The following is a 15,167-nucleotide window of genomic DNA, read 5'->3' as shown; positions in this document are numbered from 1 at the left end:
CATGTTCAGTTCAGTAATATCTTGTTACAGGGACTTCCAATAGCTGACTAATCTTGCCGAAAAGAGAAGGGCTTTGTTAAATGAGTGCATGCTTGGGAAATAAGGATTTCATTTGCAGAAGTTTTATTTAGAGCCCCAAAATGCATGTTCACCTTTTGCACATGTATTTTATACCTAGCACTGTTTATTAAAGCAGTTGTGCATGAAAATATCTGATAGTTGTCATCTTGGGAGCCCTGGATGCAAAAAGAGTGAGTTTATGCAAAGCAGGAGATGTGCCAAGCACTCTTTCAGGCTCAGCTTGAAGGACACTCTGGTCACTCCGACAAAAAACAGCTACTAGGAGGCTGCCGCTACAGAAAGTGCCACAGTTTGAAGAAAGCTTATCTAGCAACACTAACAGGGGCTAGGTTCTCTAGGGCAGACTGCATGTGCCTGAGAAGAAACAGTAAGACTTGTTCTTCTGCACAGGATTTGCTGTACTGGCAGGTTCATGAAAGAGGGAAACAAAACAAAACAAAAAAGCCCAAACACCAAAACTGCCAGAGTTTTGCTTCCCAATCTGAGCTAAAAGGCTTTGTCTTCTGGATGTGAAAAATTGCCTGGTGTAGAAGTTCAGTCTATAAGGGAAATAAATAGCATGCATGTAAATGGCAAATCAATCCAAAGTATCCGTTTCTCCAGTTAAGTGGTGACTTTTCTTGCTTAGTTTGGACAGCAAACAGAAAACATGGTAAGTGTCTGGGAAAGGCAGTGAGAGAAGTATCTACACTTAAATTGTATATACTACTGAAATTAGTTTAGTGCTCCTCCAAATCAGTACTTACAGGCAGTGTGCTGAAGGAAAAACTTTCCAGAGCAGAATGTTGTGGAAGTTTAAACTCAATCTGATACTGTAGAATAACGTGGAAACTTCCCAATTAGCTTTTTTCTAATGAGCAGAAGTGATGCATGTGCCTTCAAGTTAGTGGACTGGTCCACTGTGTTCTGTGGCTCTTGTCTGCAGAACAATGTAAAGGACAAATAATTCCTGTGAGCTTTGCACTGCAGCCTCTTGGAAGAAATACTGCAGCTCAAAAATGCAGCCCAGAAACTTCTGATTTGGTAGACTTCAAATATAAACTATCCTTTCAGAACAAAGCAATGTTAACTTGAGGGGCTGAAGTTTGACAGCCAACCATTTGAACCCCCTCCCATATGACTTGCTTTAATTGTGTAGTATCATGGAGTACCTAAATGAGATAACAAGCTGTCAAACATAACAAGCTCTGATCTCGCAGAATATTTTCCTTCAACTTGAAGTTCACAAGCTGTGGTCAGGTGGCAATGTTATTGTAACTGAAGGAGTAAAAGGTATTTATGCAGCTTTCAAATACAGTCCTGCTCTGAAGAACCCCTCAATGACACTCTTCATTTCCCGTAATATAGAGACCCATTTCTAGTTTCCAGCTGTATAAACACTCAAGATCCAAAAAGCTCAGTTGGCTCTGTGCTCCCTTTGTCAAATATACGGGTTTTGCAGTTTTCGCCCGAATTACTTGTGTGGGGTCATTACCACAATGCAAGTGTCCTCAAGCTTCAGTGCATTTTATCTTTCCCATTTTGCAGGCAGGGTGCAAGGTTGCCCCCTTTTACAAGTGCAGGCTTCTGATCCTTACTGAGAATATAGGTAGCTATTACATTTGTCAGTGAAGTTCTGCTTCTCTTAGTGATCAGAGCTACTGCCACCTGGGTAGGTGTCCTGGTTTCAGCTGGGACAGAGTTAACTCTCTTCTTAGTAGCTGGTACAGTGCCGTGTTTTGGATTTAGTGTGAGAATAATGTTGATAATACACTGATGTTTTAGTTGTTGCTAAGTAGCGCTTATCTTAAGCCAAGGATTTTTCAGCCTCCCGTGCTCTGCCAGCAAGCAGGTGTGCAAGAAGCTGGGAGGGAGCAGAGCCAGCACAGCTGACCCGAACTAGCCAAAAGGATATTCCATACCATGGAACGTCATGCTCATTATATAAACAGGGGGGAGTTGGCCGGCAGGCACGGATCATGGCTCTGGCATCGGTCAGCGGGTGGCGAGCGATTGCATTGTGCGTCACTGGGGGTTTTTTTCCCCTCTTCTTTTTTTTGTTGTATTCCTTTTCATTACTATTATTATTATTATATTTCATTATTATTATTGTTAGTATTATAGTTTACTTTAGTTATTAAACTGTTCTTATCTCAACCCACGAGTTTTACCTTCTTTCGCGATTCTCCTCCCCATCCCACTGGGAGCAGGGAGGGGGGGAGTGAGGGAGCGGCTGTGTGGTGCTTGGCTGCTGACTGGGGTTAAACCACGACAGTAGGGTAAGCAAATCAGCACTCACTGTTTTGAAACATGAATGAATACCAAATAGCATTTCTCTGCCTACTCCCCCAAGGGATCCAATCCTATCAACATACCCAGATCATGTTACCTGTGCCAAACACAGCAATCACTGACTGCTTTCAGTCAAAATACATGCAAAAGAGTGTGAAGTGTGCCGTTCCTCCACCTTGTAGATGAGGATGGTTGAAGGACTGGCTCAAAACATGGGATACTAAAGGGGATCTGCCCCTCAGCAGCTTGGAGAAGGCTTAAAACCATGCTCCTCCAGAGAGTTTCGTGACCACCTGGTCACTGGCTGTGGTTATGTCACTGGGACCACCTGACCACTTTTTTCCACTGATTAAGTGGAAAGATTAAAAGATTAACGTAGTCCTTTCAGCAGAGGTTGGCACCCAGGGATGATTGTCGCACTGTGGATCTATGGAAAAGTGACTCTTACATGCTGCCTAGGAAAACTGGATGGTTGGGATTGATTAGGTGAAAATGAGAGAGGAAAACACTCAAACTTTTTTGGCTTTTGGTTTATGACTTGGAGCACATGTGGTGATCTGTGCAGTACAAATGAGGTGATGCTACACCCTTCAATATATCTTCAGCTGTCATGTGATCACTTTATCTAATCAGAGGTTCACAGGACATTTCCACAAACTGTAGCCTTGCAGCCTTCATAGGTTTGTACATCTGTAATTGACTGCAAGTAATCCATTCTGCTCACACAAAGAGTTCTTGGACTCCTCTCTTATCTGCTTCACCAGTGCTGTAAAGAGCAAAACTTTGGTTTTCAGATTTATGTATTGGATATTATGTATTATAAATATACTTATGTATTATATATTTAGATTCTTAAGGACTGAAATAAAAATCAAGATACAAGACTAGCTGTTTTTACCATTGCCACAGATACTGGAATCTATCTTTACACCCTTGAGTTAATCCTATTTTCCTGTTCAGGAACTTGAGGCAGAGAAAGATGTGCCAGACCTGTTAAAAGGGCTGAGATGGCAGTCCAATACCCTAACTAGGGCTCTCTTTCCTGGGTAAGGCAAGTGGGCAACAAGCAGCCTGCAGTTACGATACTTTTACACGGAATCATTGGATGATACGGGTTGAAAGAGATCATCTTGTTCAACCCCTGTTCAAAGCCATCCCAAACAGATCAGGTTGCTCAGGAACTTGTTGAGCTCTTAAAGACATTCAGACTTCCCAGCCTCACTGGACCCAATGTTCAACCACCCTCATGATGAAAACACTTTTCCTAACATGTAATCAGGATTTGCCCTGTTGAAACTTGCCTGTTGCCTCTTGCAATGTCAATGTGTGCCTTTGAGAAGATCCTGGCTCCATCTTCTCTACACCCTCCCCTTAGGTAGCTGTGGGCTGCAATGATACATTCCCCCCACACCCTAAGCCTTCTCTTCTTCAGGCTGGACAAACCCAACTCAGCCTCTCCTGCACCATGTGCTCCAGCTCCTTAACCATCTTGGTATAGTAGACTGGGCTCCAGTATGTCTGTCACTGGTTTGTGGCTCCCCAATACACAGGTACTTCACTTTCGTGAGCCCTGAATACAGGGAAATAATTACTGCCCTGGATCTGTAAACCCAGCACAGTGTGGGGTTGTCCTTCTCTACTGCAAGTGCATACTGCTGAGTCTTTTCCAACTTGTTGTCCACCAAGACCCCAGGTCTTTTTTTCTCTGAAGTTGGTCTCCAGCTAGCTGGCACTCAGCAAGGTCATTCCCTCCCAGGGGCAAGAATCTGCATACTTGCTTTCCAGGCCTGTCCTTGCCTCTTTCCTGGTCTGAAATAGGCATAGGTAGTGAATGTTGCACTGTTTTAGGGATTATTTTTACTTTTTAAAAAAAGCTACTGAATTCTGTAACTTAGCAAAGATCACCGGTCGGTAAGCTAGATGATAACTTGCAGGCATGGCCATGTACTCATAGCAGAGCAGTGTGTTAGAACAGAGGGTTGGTAGGAGCATTTATCCACTTCAATGTGGCCACCTAACTGATTTTTGCTGAACATTCTCTGATACACTTAATTTTCTTCACTTGCTGTAAAGAGAGATCTGAAAAACTAATCCCACGATAGAGTGGGATTCAGCCCATCTCATCTCGGGCACTCTGAGCTACCTGCATTTTTCTCAGGCATACCTAGAAGTGTAAGGGTTACAGTGAAGGGTGCCATTTAAATTTAAGTTACTTCTTGAGTTTAAATGTCTGTCTTTTAAAGCTCTTAAACCAACTCATTCTTCTGAATGTTTTGCTGGTCCCAAAGCTGGTATGTTTTAGATCGCTGAAGCAGTTCTGAGAGTCCTGCAGTTTGCTGTAGCTGCCTGTACTTCTATGGAAGTTATCTTTGGGCTTTTCCTACCGTGCTTGTTCAGCAGGCTTGCTTTCAAAGAATGTCACCTGGGTAATTCAACATATTGTCATGTCATCAGGATTCCTCGTGTTAAACTTCAGGTTTTGCTGTCTTAAAAGAACTTCAGAAAATATGTCTCAGGTCAAAACACAGACACAGGTTTTGGGGTTTTAACATCTGAATGTATACCTTAATGCTTTTTCCCTGAATCTTCTTTGTAATTGTAAGTTGCTGATTAGCCTGTAAAAGTTCAGCCACAAAATGAAGCCTAAAGCTGGGCACAGGAAATGATAAATGTACTGGGAACTTGTGGTGGGTTGACCTGGACCGAAGCAGTTGCTGCTAGCTGGCCTCCATGTGTCTTTTACCCCTTTCATATTGAAGAGGGAAAAGTTGATATGCGTTCTCCCATAGCTCTGTGTACCCACCAGTCTCCAGGCCATATTTGAAGAGGAGTTCATGTCTGCTTTTAAAGCTTAATATTCCAGCCGACTCAGTGTTGTTGTTCCCTGTACCCGTTTCTTGTCAGCAATACCAGCGAGTTCCTGCCCTCCCAGTTGTGCCAACCCAGTTGTTGACAGGGCCATGCTGTGTACTGAAACAGGGAACTGCCCCAGATTTATTTTTTTAAATCTGCAAAAAAAGGTAACTTTGAAATTAGGTCCCTTTCTGCGTCTGCTTCAGAGTGGGATGGATTCAGAGTTGTTCCAGAAAAACTGAGGGGCAGCCCAGAGATATAAATAAGGAGCAAATAGTTAAGGCTGGAATGCCTTAAGGCAATATTATTGCCAAATTCTTCATAATGTGAAACCTTAGTCAGTGCTGGCTTTTCTTGCCCCACTATAAAACATATGCATCACCACAGCATAACTTTGTTTATAAAGAGGAAAGTATTAAAAAGAAATGTATTAAGTGATTCTAGTGTATGAAACAAAGCAGACACCTGATCAACTCTAGTTATTCTTAAACCAAGCGCATTCTGTAAGATGGTATAATGCCTACCAGAAAAACACATCGAAATGCAGAATACATTAGCACATACAGAAGTGCATCAACAGTAAACTGCAATCAATCAAATGTGCGAACCACAGACAGGTGCTGAACAAAACTGGCGATTGTATTAGATGTAGAAGCCAACAGATGTAGGCACTGACAATACAAGTAGAACAGATTTTTAGTTAGCGTGATAGAAATTGAAATGTGGACATCAATGAATCTGAACTAAAGTTTAAACAAAAGGATGCCTCAAATAATTGAAGGAAGATTGTTTTCTCAAAAAGGAGCAGAGAGGTAAACTTTTTTTGGTTGAAATGGAGCTAACTGTAATGTGGCAGCCTGCTGCTAAGTACAAAGAATGATAAATACACGTTCTCATCTGTTTGTCCTATTAGGTCTGCCACCTACTGCTTGATATACTGGTTTGGCATTGCTTGTTATGCCAAAAAAAGTTTGCCAAATCTGTCACACTAACTGACTAAAATGACATGAACTGAGCTCTGGTACACCCTTTTTGAGGTGGAAGATAATTACTGCATCTCAAAGTTACTGAGCAGGAAGGCAGGGAAGGTATTTGTTAACAGGAGGAGGGCAGGTAGGCTGCTGCAAAAAGGTAGGTGTCACACTGCAGTTGGCTGGAGCTTTGAACCCAGCCTTGTCTCCAAGGCACTTGGATCTTGGAAACTCCAGTTTACAAAAGGTTGAGGAGGGTCGGGAGAGGGCAACAGAAATGACAGAAGTTGGTTTACTGCTCTACGGGGAGAAAAATCTAGTGGCTTCCCAAGCAGGGTTAGAAGAAGTCTTCCTGAGAAAGGATGCATGTTCTTTCCTACTAAGTTGCTAAGTAGGACGTGCTTGGATTTACTTTATATGTAAATGACCAAAAAAAGATTGGTTGCTATGTAAATGAGAGGGAGGGAACAGAGTTTTATAAGAAGTCTCTAGGACCTTTTTCCTGCCAATAGATGACTTGAAATCAGAGCACTGGCAGAGAAGCAGAACCACTGCGACAAAGCCGTGTTTGAAATGGCAAGAGCAAAAGAGGTGGGAAGCTCTGTTGTGCGCTCGGTAGCAGCGTCTCGCGTCTTCTGGGACTGCCTTCCTTGTGAAGCACTCTGGGTCAAACTAGGTTTCTCATGGATTTGGAGTTGGAGATAGCACTAAACTCAGCTCTGTTACCTGATTTCTTTGCTTTCAGTCTTTGTCTTTATGCCTTCCATATACTGTTGCAGAGCCCGGTCCTGAGTAGGTGCAGAGGACTTCTACCCAGGAACAGTGAGACAGCATAGGGTTGGGCTGTTAGTTAACAGTAAGTTGAGAAATCTGCCCAACTGTTAAGTGTATGGGGGTTTTTGTTTTGGTTTTTGTGATTCATGCACAGCTCATAAAAACAGCAGTTCTTTCCTTTGACACTGGAAGCCTTACTCTTTCAGTTCGTCTTTTCAACAGGAAAGCATATGTAAATAGTGATATACACTGTTTTCTGATTTACACTCCAAGTTTGTCCATTTCTGTAATTTGTCAAGCTATTCTCCACTCAGTAAATGCCTGGATAGCAGCCACAAGGAGTTTGCTTGAATTCTTTCAGTTGCTAAAAATAAGTTGGTTTTGAAGTTGTTTTCTGTAACTGCTGAAGATATTTGAGGCAATAATAGGTGACTGTCAGCCTATATTACAAATTGTTTTCATGCAACATCACATTCCCAGCCCTTGGTGGGGGGCGGGGGGGGGGGAAGGAAAAAAGATCTGTGCAGTATGGAAGAAAGCATCCACTGCACTGAGACACAGTAGCAGGAGGCAGGGCTCTGTGCCCACATGGGAAATACAGTTCCTGGAGACAAAGTTTTGACAATATATCATCAAATATACTAGAAGGCATTTGATTTAAATGACTTTAATAACATTCTGTCCTAACTTTTCCTCCTTGGTCCTTCAAACTAACAGCTATGGGTACTACTTTTCGTAGTATGGCTATATGATGTGCTTCTAGATGCTGTTGTGCCTTGTTTTCTGCAGATCACCTCTGCTGTGCTGTCTTTTTTCACTTAGTTGCTTTGCTTTCGGCTTGCTTTCTCATATCCCTCTTGCCCAATCCTTGTTTTGTTTGGGTGTTTTTCTTTTTTCGGTCAGTAGTCATTCAAAATTAAATTAATGTTTTACAGCATTTCAAGGGATATTGTCATAGAAGCCCCTTCTGTGTCAGTTTGCGTGAATGAGTTCAACAGGTAACTAAGTTTGTGGATGTAGCAACAGCTACCAGAAAACAAGTTCACAGGGAGGAAATGTATGCACTGAGAGGGAGCAGGTGAAAGCCTCCTGAGACCAGATAAGCAGTAGTTCTGTTGAATCCACTGGACGTCCCAAGATCCCATAAACTCCAAACAGCAAGAGTCTGCCAAACCTGTCCAAGGCCTCCAGCAGCACACACTAGCATCAACGGCAGGTTGTGTAACTCAGCTGCATCTGAGAAAGTGGCAAACATAGGCTACAGGGCTGTACATACACCTGGTGAAACGAGGGATCCCCTTGAGAGGCTTTCTGAATGCCTACCTGGAAGCCAGTGGCCCACCAGTCCGACCCCGCTGGCTGGGCTTGGCCTTCTGACCGTTGCTGCAGCGGGGTGACACGAGGGGTTGTGGGAGTGGACGGTGGGAGGGGGAGAACTGAATGCACTGTGTGGATAGTCATCGGCTATTAGTAAAATCTGCTCAGTTCTGTTAATAACAGCTTAACTCAAAACATTTTCTAATAAACATTGGTCTGTTTCCCCCAATGCAATTCCCCCATCAGGGAAACAGATAGTATATTACAGGGAACTTGCAGCTATGTGTAACTTTAAAACATTGAACAAATTGTAAGTTTCTGTCCTGAAAAAAAGCATAATCCTTTTTTCTTCTCTGTTTCACTACATAGGATTTCCTGAGACTCCTCTTTAAATTGTTGTGAAAGAAATACATTTTTTTTCTGTGTTCTAAGGTCTTTTCCGTTTTCCAGATCCTCTAGATCTTTATCCTCTTGTTTTTTACCCCTTGACCTTTCTCCCATGTTTACCACTGTGGAAAGAGTAATTTCTTTAGATGTCTTGGTAGGTGACTCTTTAGGAGATACGAACCTATTTTAAAATCAGTGCAGCCTGTGTGTGTTGGAGTTTTGAGGAACTGAACTGTGCTTGCTGGTTTATGTAGAGCGGTGATACGATGCCAGTGTCTGCAGCTGAGAGCTGTGCATGGCCTGGCATATAGTGGGAGGAAACATGGCATCCTTTCCTCCCCCTTGTTTTCATTGCATGCCATTATCCCTCCACCCTTCCAAAGAAGACTCCAGCTCCCCATCGTCACCTTCCTCACACCCACTAACTAGGACCTCTACTGCATTCCTTTGTCCACCTAAATTAAATTCTGCCTTAATGATCCGATGTTTCCTACCACTCCCTTGCCTGGGTGCTGCTCCGGCATCTCAAGCCAGAAGTACAGGTCGAGGTGTTGGCACGGCTTACGGAGCAGGTGGAGACCTGGCAGTGCTACTGCACACAGCAGCAAGCAAGTGCCAATTATCTCATCTGGCCATAGCCATTGCACTGCTCCCTGTAGCTCAGGTAAGTACCTGTATGCAGGCACAAAGTCAGGAGCTGTTGCTGAGACGTACCTCTTTGGTTTGACCTGTACAAGTATTGTCACCAGTTTCAAGCTTCAGGAACCTCTGCTATGAGGGCTTCTCTTTTTTTCTTTAAGACTATATGAATGAAGTTCAGTGTGGTGGTGTTACTCAAATCCCTCTCAAACCAAGGTCTACATACTGAAGACAATTAAATAGTTATCTCTGTCTTCAATATGCCATAAATATCACTCCCTTCAGAAAGTATAGTGTGGAAAATATTCCATGAGCACGTTAAGTCTCACATTTCTAAGGGAATTGCCTTGTCTCTCCACTGCTGTTGCCTGTTAGAAGTTCTGGTCAACACCTTCTGATGCGAGATTGCTTCTTTTAACCATCGTCTTAAGAGTGTCCCATCCTTACAAGGTATTGGAGTAGTGCTGTTAGATCCCAGCTTAAGTTCAGGGGGGTCTACTTGAGCAAAAGCCAACATACCATGATGGATTTGCTGTTCCTTTGCCAATAGGATGCCTGAGGTTTGTCAGCTGTGCTGGAATCACTTTCTACTTTAAACAAATAGAGAGGAAAAAAAAAAAGTACATTGAAAAGCAAAGCTTAAGAGGCTTGGAGAGATTCAAAGAAATGAACAATAACATATTTAATAGCTAATTCCCATTCTGGTTTGGCTTTAAGGTAGCTTCAGCCTTCCAGTCTGCTAGCAGCCTTCCTAAGTTCTCTGCCAGGATGAGTCACAGCTCCTGGAACTGGGATCCAGTCCTTTAGACAAGCCATCTTTAAAGGTCTGTTTACCTTTCCCAGATGATAATGAATTGGAGTGAGAATTGCTTTGTGTTTTCCTCCTCTTAAAACAGCGTTTATGATGAATATAAATTCACCTGTGGGAGCTTCTTGCATCCGTCAGTCCTGATTCAATCCGAGCACCCCTGGGATCCTGTTTGGTGTAGTTTTGTGCTGTTATGCAGCAATAGATGCCTTTGGAATACCCCTCCCTGCTGGGCTGTCTCAACTAGTTGACTAGGAATGCAAAACAAGCAATAACCAGAGCCCTGGTCTGACTGTAAACCATTATTTACCTGCTAGGAATGAAATTTCCTGCTGACTGAGAAGGTGAATTAAGAAACTTAGCCATGTAACCCTAGTATGTAATTCATGGCACAAATTGAAACCCATATATGGTTGCTCCTGCTTATGTTTCTGTAGCCTGTAATGTAGCACTTGAGAGAATGGATGCGAGGACAAATCTGGTAATTGTAGGCAATTGCGTCTAGGAACACAGAAGGGAATGGGCCTTAATGCGGCTGCTACAAGTGGGCAGCATCATGACTTCATTACTAAGAAGTGAGACACTTCAAAGGATTGCCAGCATTTTTGTGTTGTATTGGCAAAAACATAGGGTTTCCTGGGTGTATCAGTTCATGTGTTTCTCAATGGTAGATTTTTTTTTTTTTCCCCCTCTGAAAAGCTGTTCAGGCAAGTGCAGCAAGGCCCCAGTTGCATGACACAATGGTCATAACTGATTGCCTGTGCTCAGAAGAAGCCTGGTCAGATGAAGAAACAGCAATGTGCCTGGCAATTATGAATAAACTCTGAATGTAGCACTGCATAAGGGAGCTCATAGATTTGCTACTATATCAGAGGGACATCTGATTGTTGTGCAGATGTGTTAGACACTGAACCATTGTGAATGCAGCTGAATTAGGGTATTGTAATGAAGGACTTCTCCTCTTGTTTCATTTTTAGCATACGGCTATTGCATCACTGCCCAACCGATACAGACAAAGACCATTCAGTAAGTCTTTTTTTTTTTTTTTTTTTTTGTTTGCTTGTTGAACTAAAGGTTTTCATGTTTTCTTTCCAGTACCAAATTGCTGCAAGGAATAGTTCAAGCCGGCAACCAGGGAAAGTGTTTGGATGCTCAAAGTAAGTATGTTTGTGTGTTTGTATGTGTTTGTTGCAGTGCTAGCGACTAAGAAAGTACCCAAGAACTTGTGTTTGATGTCTGTAAGGCAGTAGCTAGACAAGTTTGGTATCAATAATAAGTGATATTCCTTTGCAACATCTTTGACTGTGTAATTAATAGATTTAAGTCATCAGGAATTATTCATTCAGGAAACAGAACTGATGAAAGCTAAACTAGATGCCACTGACCTTTTGGAAATAATTTGGGTTTTTGACTGGAGTGAGAAGGAAGTGCTGGCAGAAAGAAATAAAAAAAGGAAAACTAAAGGTGGACAATGATTCTCCCCTTCTGTTTAGGAGCTTTGAGAAATTGTATTCTTGTTTTGTTTTGTTAAATGTTAGCTCTTCTGCACATTATTAGTGCTGCCTTCATAATGTTAAGTGGAAAAAGAGCAAACTACACAAAACGCCACTGTACAGGGTTAGTAACTAATGTCAGATAGAATTTGTAATGTCCCTTTTTTAATCCCCAACCATGGGAGTTTAAATCCCATCCCGCCCGAGTTGGATGTTAACTTAAACTGTCCAGCCTCCAGCTTGGCATCTGTGAAATCTGCCCAGGGAGTCACCTGCGGAGAGATGAATGACAGCAGGAGACAGGAGGCCCACGAGGTGGCAATGTTTAGAAAGCCTTCGGAAAGGATGCGCCTGGAACAGATCGGTGCTTCCTGCAGTTGCCAGTCGCTTGCTCCCCTCGTGTCATTGCTGCTGCATCTGTGCTATTAAACAAGAGATCTTCACTGTTGCCAAAATGGAGCATAGGATACCCGGTAATAAACCTCCTTTTTGAACAGATTCACTATTGACAGTGCTCACTGTACTGTGCTGGATGCCGTACGTGCTTTTTCCCTTGGCAAGGAACGTGCTGCAGCATTAGTGGTTTGCAATACAGTGTGGGGTTTCTTTATTCATAGCTAGTGCTGAAAACGTGTAGCACTGAAATGATGCTGGGGTGTGTAATGAACTTTCATTTTAAAACATACCACCACACTTCTGCTAATGCTTGAAAAGCTGTTAGAGTGTATAAATGCTAACTTTGGATGTAGGAGGCGTTTCAGTTTGTGGTGATACTTTATTTATGCTTTGTAGTTACAAGTAAAAAGCTTTCTCTGAGCTATTTTAAAGAATTGTTTCACAGTGAAACTAGGGATTTGCTCCAAGTTATTTAATGCCCTGAAAAAAACTTAAATATGTTTGAAGAAAAATTTCTCCAGCTACGTGATAGACATGAGAAATTATTCAGGGTAAATCTATGGGAAATAAAAGAGTTGCCTGTGTTCACTGGCACAGACGCAGGTAAGGAGAAGAGGGAGAGTTAAACGAGAGCCACTGGGAGAGGGAGAGTTAAACGAGGAGCCACAGAGTTCAGATTCATCAGGTTGCAAGAGAAGAGTTACTTTCACAGCAATTGGAAGATATGCAGGGCTCAAGTGTACCTGGAGATTCTCAGGAGAAGAACAGTCTATAATTTAGAGCTGAAAGAAGCTTGTATGCCTCAAGGATGAAGCAATAGCTCTGGACTACAGGAGGCATCTGAGAGCAAGAACTAGGAAAATGTAACGTCCTCCTGCTGTGGACACACTCCTTCCCGTGAAGGTGTTGCAAATAGAAGTGCAGTGGGGCAATGCCCTGTGCTGAGCCACGCTGGGTTTCATCTATCGCTTTCTACTCTTGCACAGAGTAGGTGCCGCTGCTTAAAGTCAAGCTTTGTCACTGTGGTTATACTGGCATTGTCACAAGTACTTTGAAACAACAGGAAATCTAAAGAAAACTGTGAGCATTGAGATAGTGCACGGCCACCAAATGGACATTTATAAAAGCAGACTGCATCCTACCTGTCTATTAGAAACTTATCTGACACGTGCAGATTTCCTGCAATGACTAACCCTCTCTGTGAAGCAACAGACAGCTTTCTAGCATATTCCACGCAGATTGCTGCTTACTGTGTAGCCTTTCTTTTCCAAATCCCTTAGTCCTTATGGCCTATTATATGTCAAAATAAAGATCTAACTATCAGCCTTTTAATACCAGAGATTCATTATATTGCTAGAGAATTAGATAAGCTATTACAATTGCAAAAGCCAAATCCATGTAACATGCTATTATATACTAGTCTTTGCTCGGGAAACCGTCCAGTCGTGTTTCAGTGCCTTTGAGCCTGACAAATGGGTGTATTTTTTCATGGAGTTAAGTTATATGGACAACAACATGAGGGATGGATGTTGGAACATTCAAGGAATTTTACAGTTCTCACATCAGGCGCTCTTGTGTGTGAGATGCAGATAAGGGGGCTTTTGGCAGTTACAATTCCTCGCTTGATGTATTATCACTAGGACAATTACAATACACCCTAACATTAGAAAGCGAGTCTGGTTTCTGCTGGAACATTAGCTCAGGAATTACCTGTTGTATTTCAGTAATTTTGAGATAGGGGAATATAAAGCAAATATACTAAAAATATGTATATACACATATATATAAAGTATGTTTGTATGATGAACTAATTCACGAAGTGTTCAGGGGAGATCTGAACAAAAAGGCCTGTATAAGCTTTTCTCTTCCCCGCACAGAAACAAATGTTCTCTGGTCATTCATGCTAAAGGTGCATATAGTTACTTAAACCAGGCCGATTAAAGAAGCATTTCTTCTCTCTTCTTTCTCCCTGTCTCCCAGCACTGGTGCAGAATAAAATACTACTTCTAGATAAGTGAACTTTGTTTCCTGCTCGGTTCCCCGCTGCTTGTTTCCCCAAACTGGTCCCCTTAATGTCCACCAAAACAGACCTGACTTCCCTAAGGGCTGCTTTATGCCTTCAGCCAAATGACTTAAATATGAAATAGGTGAACTTCTGGGCTGAGTGGACTGCTTCGAAAGCATTTTCATTCCGTGGAAACAACACAAGGTCCCCCAGAATGTAGTGGAGGACATCTGTTTAGGAGTCAGTCCTGCACAGGACACAGCTGCTTTATAGCTGGTTTTGATCCAACATGAGAAAACTGGAGACCTAAATCCTGAACCTAAGAGAGCAAAGTTAACCAAAGTGGAATGTTTGTTTATGGCTGCACGCTCACCAGCCCCGTTCCCTTCTTAACTTAGGAATTGGGTAGCTTGGATAGCCTTTTATGGTGCTGTCTGAAAATATTCTGAACTTTGGGGTGATATTTATTTTTTCAGTGCCCAATACCAAAAATTATCCCACAGGAGCTCAGCAAAGCGGCTGACTCATCAGGAACGTAACTTCGCTTTTCAAAAAGATAACGTGTGGTTTTGTTCAGAGTTAATAATGAGATCCTTTCCAACACAGAAGCTGTCAACAGCGCTGACATACATTCACAAGTTACAAAAACACATAGCCTTGTGGTTGGGGGTTTTATTAAATAGAAACCTCATTTTCTACTGTAATGAGGAAAAGACACTGTTTTCATGCCACTAGTACCTTTTGTGCTCATAATATTACAGAAGCCTTTTTTCATTTTATACACAACATGACTGTTCAGAGGTTACAAAATGTTGCTACTTTGTGCCATGACTGTTGAAGCCATGACAATATACAATAATATAAAAAAAGAATTATACTCTTATTTCTAGTCGTCTTTTGTTGCCTTCTGCATTTTGCCTATCAATGGTGCTTCACTTAAAAGTTGGAGAATGTTTATTAAAGGATGATTCAAGTAATGATTTGAGTTTTGCTCCAGCAGCAAAAAAAAAAAATCTTTTTTTTAAGGACCTTAAAAAATATTAATCCTTGTCAGATATGTCAAGTATTTGTAGTGCATCCAGATGCTATAAAAATAACTGTGTCATTTTTCAAAGCAATTTCTAGATTTTATAAATATAATCTTGCAAATGTAAACAAGACCTACCCTGATT

At 42.0% G+C, this 15,167-nt stretch overlaps 1 protein-coding gene across 2 annotated transcripts in view; it reads left to right on the top strand.

The window, feature by feature from the left end:
• MAPRE2 (microtubule associated protein RP/EB family member 2) overlaps positions 1-15,167 on the top strand; it is a 93,024-nt gene that overhangs the window by 5,994 nt on the left and 71,863 nt on the right. Inside the window, exons 1-2 of one of the 2 annotated variants that reach the window (XM_050890804.1) lie at positions 11,089-11,127; positions 11,197-11,258. The gene's annotated coding sequence lies outside the window, so the exon portion shown is untranslated. Of the gene's footprint in view, positions 1-11,088; positions 11,128-11,196; positions 11,259-15,167 lie in introns of those variants that run through there. The other variant, XM_050890803.1, reaches the window with a different exon arrangement.

Source organism: Gymnogyps californianus, chromosome 2 (assembly GCF_018139145.2).
Source record: "Gymnogyps californianus isolate 813 chromosome 2, ASM1813914v2, whole genome shotgun sequence".
Classification (NCBI taxonomy): Eukaryota; Metazoa; Chordata; class Aves; order Accipitriformes; family Cathartidae; genus Gymnogyps; species Gymnogyps californianus.
The sequence above is the reverse complement of the archived record's forward strand: the minus strand, read 5'-3'. Positions and strand labels throughout refer to the sequence as shown.